This window comes from Cervus elaphus, chromosome 21 (assembly GCF_910594005.1).
Source record: "Cervus elaphus chromosome 21, mCerEla1.1, whole genome shotgun sequence".
Classification (NCBI taxonomy): Eukaryota; Metazoa; Chordata; class Mammalia; order Artiodactyla; family Cervidae; genus Cervus; species Cervus elaphus.
The window spans coordinates 6,711,058-6,725,844 of record NC_057835.1 but is presented as its reverse complement, the minus strand read 5'-3'; the positions used below and the strand labels follow the sequence as shown (position 1 = coordinate 6,725,844).

The window sequence follows — 14,787 nt, the reverse complement described above, 5'->3', positions numbered from 1 at the left end:
GGGCAAACCCACCGATGACAAGTCGAGAGAGGAGATGGGAGAGCAGGTGATCTGCCGGGCGCACCTGGAAGGCTCCTCCTGCAGCTGATGTGATCTGAGGGTGGCGGTGCCCGAGGGGGAGCAGGACTGAGCAAGACGGGGGAGGGGACCCACCCGTGCGTCCGCTCAGCTCTAAGGGTCTCCAGGGTATGATCTGTCATCAGTAGTGTCCCTTAATGAAGCAGTAATTGGTCCTTTAAAGATATTTATGGACTTCAAGTATCTGTAATCAGATGTGTCTCACAGTTGTAAGGTTATTAATTTTTAATAATTAAGTGATTCTTAATGACACAGGACTAACCGGAAGCATCTCTTTGAGACACGTGACTTAATATCTCCTTAAGCACCCACATCTCTTGCCCACCCAGGCCCCTGGCACGGGACAAGCAGGCTGTGTCTGTGTTGTGGGGTGACTCTGTGAGGCCACGGGGTGTCTGAAATGAAATAAGCCCCATGGGACCCACACCCCTCTGCCCCTCAGCACATCACCCAGGCCCTCAAGGTGAGTTCATGAGATGGAACCAGATCCCTCTGGGGCTGCCTGGAGCTGGGGCCCAGGCCTCCACCGCTTCAGCTCGGTCAGACCACATCTGAGATGAGGAAACAGAGGCACAGAGAAAGGACGTGACTTCACCCACAGCGGCCAGGCCAGGAGGGCCAGTGCTGGGACCCCAGCTACACCTGAGTCCAGAGCTGTGCTGACCACTGGGCATACACTGCTCCCTTATGAGTGGGCTGGTGGTCAGGAGACCGTGTGCCATCAGGGCCAGAGGAGGCCAGCCACAGCCATCACCCCAAGGAACTGACTATTTTTAAAATTTGAATTCTTATTTATAGTCAAATGCACTTGGAATAAAATTCAAAAGGAAGAAAAGTCCACTGTGAAGGTCGAAACACTAAACACTGCACAGGCACTGGAGACCCTGAGTCTAACCGGCCAGCTTCCAGCCACTCGCCCTGCTGGGCAGTCTAACCGGCCAGCTTCCAGCCACTCGCCCTGCTGGGCAGTCTAACCGGCCAGCTTCCAGCCACTCGCCCCGCTGGGCAGTCTAACCGGCCAGCTTCCAGCCACTCGCCCTGCTGGGCCAGGCTGTCGTTAATCACTTACTGATCCGCTCCGCCATGCAGACAGATCCTCCAGGCCGGGCTCTGTTTTGTGCCCAGATGTGACCAAGAAGTGGGGAGAGCTGAGCTCACTCCCACAATGGGGCGAGAAGGATGCCCTGAGGGTGTGCGGTCTGGGCCTGGAAGGGCGATGCGGACTTCCCCACCAGAGGCCCGGTTCTCCCACAGCCCCATCACCAGAGGTCCGCGACCGATATCCCCTGTCCTGTTGCCTTTCCCTCCCTGGCAGAGGCCCAGGACTGGCTCTGCCCACAAGATACCTGGGTCATCTGGATCTGAGCTGGGCAGGGAGGGGAGGGACAGGTCAATGAGAATAAAACAACCCCTGAGGCGAGACAGCTGCTGCCTTCAGCGTCAAGGCCAGCGCACGGTGCCTGCCCCACCTGCCGCTCCCATGCCGACTGCAAGCTGGCCCTCCGGCCGAGGCACAGGCTCTGCACTTTGAGTCAGTCCATCAGGCTTTGCAAAGGCTAGTGGGAGGCCAGGACCCAGTGGTGAAAGCACTGCTTGTATCCGCGGGGGCACGCACCCTAGCAGTTAGGAGCCTGGGCTTACTCTTGACCTGGGACGGGCCAGAGTCCCTGGATGCCCAATGCCTCTGGATGCCGAGGACCAGCCGCAGCCCTGCCCAGGTCACTGGGATGCTTCGGGATCTGACACCGTAACACAGATAGCAGGTGAGGCAGAAACAGGGCAGATGGGAGAAATGGGGAGACGGCATAGGTCCCTGCCGGCCAGCTCGTGGGGGAGGCTGCGCCCGGCGTCCACTCTCGGCTCCTCCCCAGTTTTCAGCAGGGTACCTGCTGCCCAGGAACAGGGTGTGTCGTCTCCCTGTGTGGCTCAGAGCGCTCCTGTGAGCTAGCTCACGTCCTCAGATGGGAGCAAATGTCGTGCCCTTGAAGAAAGGGACAGACCTGCCCCTCTGCCCTTGTCTCTCCCACGTTGAATGGCAGACGTGCCCAGTGAGAGCTGAGCCTGGACGTGCCCCGTGCCCTGCTCCCTGGGCTTCCTTGGCTCACTTCTGCTGCACTTACACATGTTGAAGTCACTCAAAATTCAGATTCTCCATCATGTACAAAGGAACCCATAACTTAACAAATACACCGGCTAAATGCACTTTTTTGTAAAAATTGTAAAAAGTGTTGCCACCTTCTGCAAATGCGGTCCACTACCTACTATGAGCACTTCATTTTAGAAACAAGCACCACAGTGACCCAAGGCATCGTACGTGCATGTAGTCTTCCAGCTCCCCAAATACCCACGCGCTGTGATTCTGCAGGTCCCTGGTGGCAGATGGAGAAGTCCCGGTGCTGTTCATGGCTGATCTGCTTGTAGCCAAGTGCAGTGTAATTCCTCACCACCCATTCGTGCAAAGACTCATTTATAAAACCGTTCTTTTGGACCAGATGATCTATAATGCCTCAGATTTCTATGTGAGTCTATTATTAGGAAAACAGGCCTGACTTTATTTCCTGCTCCATACACCTACACTCACTAAACCAATTTACTGTGCTTGGGTTCCATTTGTTTCTTTTCAGGAAGCACAGGCTCTGGGAACAAACTGCCTGGGCTGCGTGACCTCAGGCAGCTTCCTTAACTTCTCTGTGCTCTCCATATAAACTGAGAATACTCTCTATTAGACCTCTTGAAATTCTCTGGAGCACAAACAGAAGCAACAAAGCTAAACTGGACTTGAAACTGCACCTGATGGCACTCTCATTATCAGTATGACTAGGGGCAGAAGTCACAGGAGCTGCTTCTTCAGTAACTCCCTAAAAGATCAACAAGTTCCTGTGCTAGGTGATGAAAGGTATGAAGATGAATCAGACATTGATCTCGCAGAAAGATGAACACTCAGGCAATTAGAGAATAAAACAAATATGAAAATAGCGCACTTGGACACATGCTCCAGAAAGCGAGATGCCGTGGGCACTCGGGAGGAAGGGATCAATGTTGGATCAGATGACTGGGGAAGTCAGCCTGCAGGTTTATTGAATATGAGTTTGGGCCAAAAACGATAGAGAGAAGCTGGATACTTGAGGCTGGCTCTTGAAACCCTACCCCTCGTTGATGCGGGCGTTTGGGGTTTGTTACTGTCTTATGTCAGCTGCACGCTCTAACCTTCAGAGGAAGCCTGGCAACCACTCCTACGTGGACCTCAGACCACACTCAGGAAGCCGTGGGGACTCTGATAATCATAAAGGCAAAGATTGGAGGGTCTATTTGAAAGGTGAATTGTAAATAAAACTAGATCATGGAAAATTATTTGTGAGTTTTCTTTTTATCTATTACATGCTGTTACTCTTTTTTCACCTCTCACTGGGCTAGGTAATGAAATGGGCCCAAGGATCTGGTGAGCTATGTGTAATCTCCACCCACTGCACCCAAAACTGTTGACCAAGCATTGGACTCAGGACACTGTGTAGAGTTCTGTGCGGGGAAGAGAAAATGGTCCTGGGTCTCTGACCCCATGACCTCACATTCCAGTGTGCAGACACACATGAGGGGCTTCAGGATGCCGAGGGAAGGCACTTCTTGGCAGGAGGCCCCGCGGGGCTGCCCTACAACCACAGGTCGAGAGCCACCCACCCTGATCAGGGCTCGCAGTGGCCCCAGGCGGGAGAGAAGTCGTAACACAGACCCAGTGCCAGGGAAAGCAGATGGTTTCAGCACCATGGAGAGCTCATGGAGCCACTTTCCTGGAGCCAGACTTTAGCTTCGGCTTTCTGCCCCCTCCTGCCCCGGACTGTCCAGGAATTACAGCGGTTCTGATGAGTCTGACCCGGAAACCCGTCAGAGTCCTGGACATCGAGATTGGACGAAGGTCATGGCTCATTCTCCAGTCCTAGCGGGGCGTCCATGCCCTGAGCTCTCCAGGGATGGGTGTTCTGGGGTCTTATTCTAAAGAGACTGGTTAAGGGGTTCTGGGATACTCTCAAGCAGAGCCCATCAGGTAAGGCCTGAGTTCTTACTGAAGACATAACATGGGTCTCCCCTCAACCCCACCCCCACCCAATCCCAGGGTTTCATGTCACAGTCTTCATGGTGCCTCCTGGGCAGTCTTTCAGCCCAGCCACCCTTGGGACCCCAGCCATAGCCAAGGGTCAGAATTGGAAGGACACCGAGTCCATCACCCAGAATCTGCCACATGTTCTGCTCAGCAAGAGTGTGACTGAGAACATCTGGATTTTTCCCTTTCAACCAGTTGGCTAAATGCCTCTGAGCTCCCTCCAGAGTCAATAAAACCAAATCAGGCAGCCACCCCCTCAGCCCTGGCAGATGCTGGTTGTCTTTGGAGCAGCAATCCATCTGTCTTGATGCCATCCCTATGCTTCTCCGTGGACAGGTGCTGACCCTCCGCTTCAGACTGCAGGGTTCCTGGTGGGCAGAGACCAGGGGGTCTCCAACCTCTGTAAGACTGTGCAGCCCCCTGGAGGCTATGGTTTCCCTGGGAGGCTAGGCTCTCAGAAGAAAGAATCTTGCCTTTCTGCCCCAACCAGGAACCATGAAGACCAGAGATCGCATCTCCCACATCTGAGCAGCAGGTGGAGAGGCAGAGGGCCCCCTATCTGACCGTAAGATTTGGCAGGTGGTATGTCCTGCATCTGACCAGCAGTTGAGGAGATTTATCATTCCCATCTGAGCATAAGGCCAGGGGCTATGGATCAGGGGCTCTATCCCCTCCATCTGTCCAGCAGATCAGGAACCGCCTCCTCCATCAGACTGGATGATGCCCTGAGATCAGGAGCTGTGTCTTCGTGACCAAGCTCGGTACCTCCTTCTCAGTGGAGGGCAGTTCACACAGTTTCCTCGGTCAGAGCCCAGGCTCTCTCCACAGAGGGTGACGAAGGGTGTGTCACTGACCAGCAGATGGATGTGCCGGCCTCTGATCACTCTATTGGCCAGGAGCTTGGGATGTCTGCTCTCAGAGGACTTATCTGAACAAATGAGTAACGCACACAGCTGAGCAAACAGAAGGAGACAGTGATGCTTCTCTTTTAAAGAAGAAAACATCACTCACAAGATGAGCAGGAAATAGTGCCATTTATTTTAGTCTCGGTGCAAAGGCAAATAAGTCAATTTCTCACCCTAGGTGCTCTGGGAAAAAAAAAAAAAACAGAGATGGATGTATGTTTGCTATGACAGGAGGGTGTTCCGGTTTTCCTCTTGAAGACACAGATGGGACGTGGGCAGAGCCCCCCCTGCGGGCCCCTGTCCCACACCCCGCTCCTTGGTCCCACGGGCAGAGCACTTTCCAAGCTGACTTAGAGCAAAGCTGCTCTTTCCTGAACTCTCTCGGTGGGCAAAGTGAAGCTCAGAGCAAATGTTCTGGAAAATTATTCTGATCCCAACTTACAGCATGACCTTGAGTCTATAACTTCATCTTTTAGAAGCCAGCAATATCACCTGTCAGAGTGGGGCCAGGTTAGATGCCTGAGGTCTCATCACCATCTGAAGATGGGGACACTGCCGAACGCATCTCAGGGCTGGGGCTCCGCGGTCCCCAGGACTCAGCTCTCTGCCATCATGACAACTGGATGCATGTGCTGGCCACTTGGCACTTTATAGAGCTCTTCACATTGTCCGTGATGAGAGCCTAGGACGAGAGACCCTGCCCGGGCTGGCCCTGGGTGCCGGGTCTCTGCACCCCCACCGCGTCCCCTCGCCTTCCCTCACAGACGTGCGCCTGCAAGTCCCCAGAGGTCGTTGAGCCTGAGGTTGTGGCCTCTGCGGGCCCGGAGGGGAGATTCAAAGGCTGTGCTCTACTTTCTCACCTCATTCCCTGCTAGTATAAAGATATTACAGTATCGATTCCTGAAACCACACGGATTCAGGGCCCATTCATCACTGCCTGCGGCTGGAAAGGAGGCAATTATTGGAGTCATCGGCTGTCCTCAGGCCACTGCTTCAGGCAAAAGCGGGAGTCACAGACGCCCCGGGCCCCTCCCAGGAGCAGGTGGCTGGGAGAAAGGAGCAGGCGGCTCCGGGCCGGGCACCATGCTGTGTGCAGCCCATGCTTCTTCTGTCTCCACCAGCCCGACGCTCATACGAGGGGCCGGCTCCGCACTCACAGATGCCAAACTGTGGCCTGAGAGGAGGACCGCACCACAGCCGCCCCATCCCATCAGTCCCCCACTGGCCTTCCCGGCTACCGCCACGCTCCCTCCCCTCGGACCCATGAGCCCACCCAGCGTGTCCCTGCCTCCAGGCCATTCCTTGCTCTGGGGGGCCCTTCCACCCGTCCTCCAGGGCCCTCCTCTCCAGCCCCAGACCTCAGCAGGAAGGTCCGTCTCCTGGGCGCCCTTCACCACCACTCCGACCCCGGGTCCTCTGCCACCGTCACTGTCCCTGCATTTCCTCCTGACAGTTCACTTGCCGGGGTGACTCCTCATTGTCTGTCTCCCCACGGTGCTGCCTGCATGAGGGCAGGGCCCACAGCCTGGCCTCAGCTGTCACTCACCTGGTCCCCCGCCTGGCGTGTGGGAGTGACTCCACAAACACCAGAGACCAGACAGACCCACCTGTGCCCTGGCTGGGCCTTGGTGGGAATTGACTTCTCACGTAGCGCTTGGAGCCGAGCTGAGCAGGCAGGCTTCACAGGATCCAGGGAGAGTCCCCTGGAGCCTCCCTTCTCGTGGCTCTGCTACCCAGGTCCTCCCAGAGTCCACATCTGGCTGGAGGAAGGATAACTTGGGTCCCAGACCCCAAGTGAAGCACATCCCTTCTGCTCATACCCGCTGCCTAGAGCATGGTCACCTGGCCATAAAGTGAAGTGAAGTCGCTCAGCCATGTCCAACTCCTGTGACCCCATGGACTGTAGCTTACCAGCCTCCTCTGTCCATGGGATTCTCTAGGCAAGAGTACTGGAGTGGGTTGCCATTCCCTTCTCCAGGGGATCTTCCTGGCTCAGGGATCGAACCTGGGTCTCCCGCATTGTAGGCAGATGCTTTACCATCTGAGCCACCAAGGAAGTCAACCTGGCCATACCTGGCACCGAAAGCATCTGGGGGTGATCTAATTATGCCCCAGAAAGAGAGAAAGTGGGTCGCTGGTGAATGGGCAGCTCTCTGTGCTACAGGGCATCTTTTACCAGCGGTGTGTGGCTGGTGCTGGGTCAAAAGAGAAAAAATCAGGTCAGCGGGTTGTTGTTTTCTTTTTATTTTTATCTAAATTGTACAGAACTAGTCCCCTGAAGTCAGGACATCCAGGACAAGCACTGGTCAGAATACACATGTGCTTTTCATGCAGTCTCCCATAGGACATTGATCAGAAATCTGGTGATGTACAAGAGGATGGGCAACCACAGGGCGACTCTGACCACACAGTGTAAACTCCCCATGCCCTGCCTCCTGCTTCCTCCCAGGGGCAGAGCAAGCTCCCAGCGCCCTCTGCTGCCTGCCAATTTCCTCACTGTCCTGCTGCCCTGGGAACTGCGTGTTGAGATGCGACTGTCCTCTTCAGCAACCCCCTGGGGCAGCCATTAAAGAAAGGCATTATCTAAAGCACTGAGCTGGGGGTAAGGAGGGCGGGTGAGCGAGAAGCATAATCAATTGTTTCTAATTAAAATGGAAATAATACAGAACATTACCACGGATGATGGGTGAGTTCTGCAGGCTCCACTTATGGCTGAAGGCTGCTTTGTGTAACTCAGAACCGGAGAAATAAAGTTGCTGATTCATGGTTCCCAGAGGGCCATGGCACCAGTTCCGTCCAGGCTTTCTCCTTCCTCGAGTGCTCCCTGACGTCGCCTGCTGCTGGACTGGCCATCTGCTGATGGGTGCACACCCTGGGGCACTCTGTCAAGGACCAGAGTCCACCCGTAGAGCCTGCTTCAAGAGCGAGGCCTCTGCCCACAGTATCTGTGACGACGGGTCACAGAGCAGCTCCGTCACCTGGGCAGGCGGTTCCCTTCTTCAGACTTTTCCTCCCCACTCTCCAGGTGCAGAGAGGGAATGCAGAGCTCATATTCCTGCTCCCGGGAGGAGAGGAAACCCTCCGCTTCTAAAACCTCGCGATCCTGTGATTTCACTGCTCGAGCAGGTCTAGGGCCTGGGCTCCCCTTACACTGGATCCAGATCTAATCACACGGCTAGTTTTTTCCAATGTGGATGCCCCCCCGGCTATCACAGGAGAGTACATAGCAGGTGTGAGTTTGGTGTCTTACAACGCAAATAGGCACGTTCTCAAGCCTGGGTAAATTACTCATTAATACTTGTGAGAGACGAACTAGTGACTTAACACTTATCAGGCACCTCCTCTGGGCCAGGGTTGTGCTAAGGCCCTGGCAGTTTTTATTATCACTTTATTCATTTGACCCCCAACAGCTCTCCCAGGTGAGCGCGCTTATTATTCCATGTTAAAGATGAAGACACAGAGGATTAGAAAAGGGAAGTCGGGAGGCCACGTGGATGCAAGTTTGGAGCCCAGGGTGGTGGACCCCCAAGCCACGTTCCTAACAATCCCAGAGGCTGCAGGCATCCTTGTCTCCAGCCACCAAGGCAGTACCCTGGGGACAGCTTAGCAGAGATGACAAGGGGAGTGGGGGGAGGCCCAGGAGGGCCAAGAAGAGGGGGCGGTTTGGCAGGGCATGGAGGGACCCCTCCTGGGGATAGCCCACTCTGCAGCCCAGGCCGGCAGCTTCCCCCATGATGCCAAGGGGTCCTGGGGAAACATGTCTCTCCCCTCAGTGGTGAACTAGGTGCTTGGCACACACGCTGAAGCTTCTGATGAGGACAGTGGATGCCTAGGGTCCCCAGCAGGTCCTGGGACCAGCCTCTGTGAGCCCTGGGTTTCTGGTCCAGCCTCTGAGCCTATGGAGCAGCCTCTTCATTCGCCCTTCAAAGGCCGTGCGTGTCTCACTTGCTTTCCTCCCAGCCCCGAGGACATGTCATGAGCGTGTTAGCACTCCCACTTTCCACGAGGACTCCCAGGCTCCTCTGAGAAGTTTAGTGACGGGATGGACATCCGTGCCATGGGGCACCTTCAGGTCTCCCCAGAGTCTGGCCAGCCTGGGCTCTTTGCTCTATTGTTCATGAACAAATATTGGGCCATCAGAGAAGTACAGAGGACAAGCCCACCCCAGACTGAGCCAATCAGAGAACTGGCTGCCTTGGGTCAGTGGCCCGACCACCAGGAGAAGGGCCTGGCTCCCCGAGAAGCATGGAGCTGGGCAGCTCATCTTGTGGATGAAGGACAACAGATTCGATTAGAGAGTCCTGCAACCAACTTAGAATTGATTTGGATATAAATAGATGGCGTGAAACCCATCCCAGTACCGCAGGGGCCCAGCTCCTCCCTCGGGGTCACACTGAAAGACGGTCACTTCTAAACCCGGTTAGTTCTGTGACTCCTGATGCCCAAGACACAGCTGGGCCGGGTCTCAGGACAGAGAGACTCAGCTTGACTTGGTCACATGTCCCCTCCCTGTCTCTCTCTCTCTGTCTTTTATCTATCATCTGTCTGCCTGCCGTTCTATTTATTCATCATCTATCTAGCTATCAACCTGTCTCCTTCTCTCCCCCTCTGTCAATCTGTCATCTATCTGTCTGTCTATCTGCCAGTCTATTATCTACCTGCTATCTGTCTATCTCTCTATTACCTGTCTTGTCCGCACATCATGTAAACTTTCTTTCCTAGTCTCACTCCAAGGGGGAGGAGACTTAATTATTCATGAGCTGCCAAGGCCTCTGGACCCATCGATTTTGTTTCTGGTTCCCCCTTGGATCCGGTACACGGATTCTGGTTTGAGCGCATTAAGTCTCTTGAATAATTAATATGGTAATTTAACCTGAGCAGAATGAACAAATGTTACCTTCTGCTTAGAGAGTGGGAAAAAGAATTTCCCTGAGGCAGTTTTCCCAGACCCCTTCCTGTCACTCCAGCCCTTGAGAAGGAGCATCAGTTCTGCAGAAGGAAACTTCTAGCTGTTCCTCCCGGCCCCTTCCTGAAGGGAGGCACACCTCGCCCACTGCACGGGGAATCGTGGCAGCCAGCCTCCCGCTGGCTCTGTGGGGTGACAAGGACCCGCGTCCGAGTTTCCCTTGGACCTGATGGCCGGGTCCTTCTCCAGAGGCCTCGCCCCTGCCTGCCTCCCTCGCCGTTGCACATGGGACTGGGAGAGTCTCTGGGCTGAGCGTCCCCTGGGGACCCCTTGTGGACCCTGCACTGCAGGCCCCATGCCATCTGAGCTCTTGGAAGGCTGGTGCATTTGTCCCCGGGTCGCACAGGGAGACAGCAGCTCCCGGACATGGAGACAGAATGAAAAATTGCAACTCTGAGAGCCAGGAAGAAAGTCAAGAGAAACCGGTTAGGAAGCGGCGTGGAAAGCCCCACATGGGATTTGGGGAACATCTTTCAGATCCCGGGGGTGCGTCATGAGGCTGTGTCTTTTCCACGGTCCAAGCAGCACCAGTCTGTCCCAGCAGGGGCCCACCACTGGTTTCCAGGGCAGCAAGAATCTGCATTTCCAGAGCCCCCATCCCCACCCCATCAATGCCAGTGGTGTCCAGGGTGTAGATCCCCAGCCCTCCATGTAGCATGAAGTCCTCCGAGAAATTCCCTCCATAAAGCGGCATCACCTGGAAACCCACAGCTCTGGCAGCCCTGGCATCTTGTCACCCTCATCACAGACTGGCCTCCGGGGCTGCCCCTTCCTGGTGCCCATGGCCTGCCTCACTCTCCCCTCCTCCAGGGAAGCTGCCCCAACGTCCAGCTCACCTCCATGGCCCTGCTCCCGCTCTCGGGATGCCTCCTGTATGTTTCATGGGCTGTGCTAGGCACATCATAGAACGGTCACCTGATTCCGTCTCCTGACACCACTCCACTGCACACCCAGGAGCATTTTCTCTCCCTGCTCTTGGTATTACTTAGCTCTGACCTAGAGTAAATTTTTGAGTGATTAAATGATGGTGGGTAAATGCCAGTAAGAAGTATTAAGGAGGGAGGGGGCCTGGGGTCTGGGTGGGACCCCTCTGTTCTCCTGCTGAAGACCACCCCGCCGAGCACCGTGGCCTGGCAGACCCGGAGGATGTGGGACCAGCCGCTGAGGCAGCAGGGATGCCTGGGGCCTGCCCAGGCCCGGTCAGCAGCTGTGCGCGACGGGGAGGCTGGGGTTGCAGCCTGTGTACTGATTTCCTGGCACTGTCATAACAAAATATCACCACTGGGGCAGCTTGAAACAACAGAAATTTATTCTCTTGCAGTCAGAGGCCAGAAGTCTGAAATCAGGGTGTCAGCAAATTGGGCTCCGACTGAGGGCTCCGGGGGAGGGTGTTTCCCCGCCCACCCCCCAGCCACTGACGTGGACAGGATCCTCAGCGCCCTTGGGGTGTGGAGGCCTCCTTCCGGCCTTCCCCTGGTCTGCAGTGGCCGCCTCCCTGCGCCTGTCTGTCCCGATCAACCTTGTCTGACCATGGCAGGGTCACATCAGGTGGTGGCCGCCCCGCTCCCGTGACTTCATCTTAACTTCGTCATCTGCAGAGACCTGCTTCCAAATACAGTCACCCTCGCAGGTACCCGGGGTTAGGACTTGGATGTTTCGGGAAGGGGGACACACTTCAACCACTACACCCATGGTAGAGATGAAGAAACCAAGGCTCAGAGCATCCAGAAAATTTTCCAAAGGCTGTGCCGTTTATGAGTGGCCAGCCTGTACTCGGTCAAGCCTCGCCCACTGCCCGGGCCTTTGTGCCCTGTCCTCTCCCTGGGACCACCAGCATCTCTGCGTTTCTCCAGGGCCTGTCAACCATGTCATTGCTGATAGGAGATGAGCAGAAGCCTGTTTGCAGCCTCAGCTCTCTTACATTTTAGGCTCTGTGCTCAGCATCCCAGTTAGATTTGCTCTCCTGTTTCTCCAGGCGGGAGGACGGGGGCAGGTCGGGAGACACCAGTGACCAGCCTTGTGGGTCCCCTGGGGAGGCGAGTCTGAGAGGATGACTTGGAGTTGAGGTTGGGAAGGTGTCTGGGGCCTGAGTCCCCAAGTTCTTCATTCAAATAGAATGAATTCTATTTCCTCTCTGTCCCCACGAGAGGAAAACAGAACCCTGATCCCCGCAAGCTTGATGTGCCTGAACTCAGGCCACTGAGCATCACCCGTCACTTCACAGGAAAGCTGGAGTCCACGGCTATCTCAGGGCATGTGGACTTAGTAACCGGCCCAGCCCCCAACCGCATCCCCTGCATTTGCTGCAAACATGTTTCATATGCTAATATGATAAATGCATGTGTGTTTTTTAATTGGCACCAGTTATTCCTCATCCTGCATAAAGAAAAAAAGATGATTAGACGTATCTCTAGAGAAAATGCCCCACGCTGCCTGTCTGAACTTCTGTACGCGTGTGCACTTAGAGTCCGCGAAGCAGCAGCGTTAGGCGGACCGGACGGAGTCACGGCTGCCGCCCCGTCTCCAGAGGCGAGGACACGGAGGGTCAGAGAAGCTGATTAAATCGTGCTGAGGAACGGAGCCCAGTCCTAACCGCACACCGACATGCTGTCTACAGCACCATTTGTCTCTCATCTGAGGTCAATTCCAAGGGCAGCCCAAGTGGCCAAAAACCCATACCCACTTACGGCGTACACATACGTACCCAACTTCTCCCTTCATTAATGTACATCCACTGAGCCTGTGCTTCAGGAAAGCCTCAGAAGTTTGAGAATCTCACCTCCTCGTCTCCAATAGCTTCAGCCAAGCACAACTGCATATGTGTCTGGTCATGGAAGAGCCAACAATCATGGTTCCAGCTCATGAAACAGAGGACAATACAGCCAAAATGTGTGCTTCCCCTAATAAACCACCGAATAAATGGTGGGGATGGGCCTGAAATATGGTGACCAAGCTCCAGCTGCTCACGGGTCCCTGGGATCTGATCTCCGTCACTCACCCAGAGCCTCTGACGTCAGACTGAACGCTTGGGCCGGGGCCAGGGTGACGCCTGCACCTAGGAGAGGGCCTTCATTTCGGGAAAGGGCTTCGGGCACCGTGATTTATTTCAGAATTCCTCCCACTTCTGACTTAGGACCCACCAAAGTCAGGGATGCACTGAGAATGACCTTGAATCTCGGTGGAACTGAGACTGTGTCATGCGTGCTCACACATGTTCTATGCTCACAGTGGAAGGGGCTGACTACTGATTTCTGTCTGGGGCACCAAAAAGAGCACTGGGGTAAGGGAAAAAATGATCCAATCCGAATGTTAATCCATACACACACACACACACACACACACACACACACACACACACGCATCCTGGTCTATCTGATGAAGAAACAAACTAGCTCACCTTTTAGTTCAGCCTCTACTTAACAGTCACTCCAGTGTTCTTGCCTGGAGAGTCCCAGGGACGGGGGAGCCTGGTGGGCTGCTGTCTATGGGATCACAGAGAGTCAGACATGACCGAAGCAATTTAGCAGCAGCAGCAGCTACTTAACAGTGTGACTTTCTTAGTTTCTTAACCAATCAACCAACAGATCAACCAATCAGCAAACACCTTCACTGACCTTCTTTGCACTGGGAGCCCTGCCAGCCTCCAGTACCTGAAACCAAGTCCCATTCTGAAGGCTCTCAGCACTGGGGAAGCTGAAGGGCAGGACTTAAAGCTATTTCCTAGAACACAGTTCCTGTGGGCACCCAGCCTCCTGGGCTGCACACAGTAGGTTTTCAGTAAGCACTGATTTGTTGGAGGCAGGGGTGCTTTGCCTGCCTGGAGTCTCTGATGGCTTTCCAGCTGCAGCGTCAGCTGAGGCAGAGTGGTGTAGGTGCTTGGTCAGCCCGGGACCTCCCAGGCCCCAGCTCCTGTCTCCAGCGCTTGCTGATGCTTCCTCCACGGTGTCAGAAGACACTTGGTAAATGTTAGCAGGACGATGAAAGCTGCTTCTGAACCAGCTCATTTTTCTGAGCCCTGAAGCGCCTGGGGCCTGGACGGGGAGTTGTCAGAGGTAATGAATGGATCATTCTCGGAACGAGGGGCCTGGGAAAGATGTTTTAAAATTGGAAGCGTGGGGTTTTTATTTATTTATCTCTTTATGCCCTGCCTTGTTCAAAAAGGATTTAAGACAGCTTATGAAGATTCATAAACTAGAACAAAGAAATATAAATGAGGGTCTGGGAGAGGGAAGCAGGGTTTCCCGGGCCAGGAGGGACCTGTGCCTCACAGGCGCCCCGCCACCCTCTGCCCCCCTGAGCCTTGTCCTCCGGGGACACTGCCAGGACCCCGCTCACCGGTCAGGACCCGCTCCACCATGCTGGGGAAGCTGATGGACTACCTGTGAGCTCCACATCACACACGTTCCTGAGTGTGCACACACGTGCGCCCATCACACACATACACTGTGAACACAAGCTTGCTTACGCACACACATGCACACACGGACATGCATATTCGTATGCATACATCACACACAACATGCAGGTACACCTACACACTCACACCGACAGACATACACATGCCACTCATACACACATGCACACACAATTCACACACATACAACACATATGCACACACACAAGCACATCCCACAGAAGGACAAAGCCTCCGGAGAGGGCTGTGGGCTTTCTGCGCAGAGAACCCCGGTCGAGCAGAAAAGCCCTGAGATCTGGAGGCCCCCAGGCCCAGCCAGGCGGGTGGT

At 54.8% G+C, this 14,787-nt stretch overlaps 1 non-coding gene across 1 annotated transcript; it reads right to left on the bottom strand.

The window, feature by feature from the left end:
* Positions 1-7,062: 7,062 nt before the first annotated feature.
* TRNAC-ACA lies at positions 7,063-7,135 on the bottom strand. Its single transcript has one exon. It is a non-coding gene; the product is annotated as a tRNA-Cys (tRNA).
* Between the last annotated feature and the right edge of the window lie 7,652 nt (positions 7,136-14,787).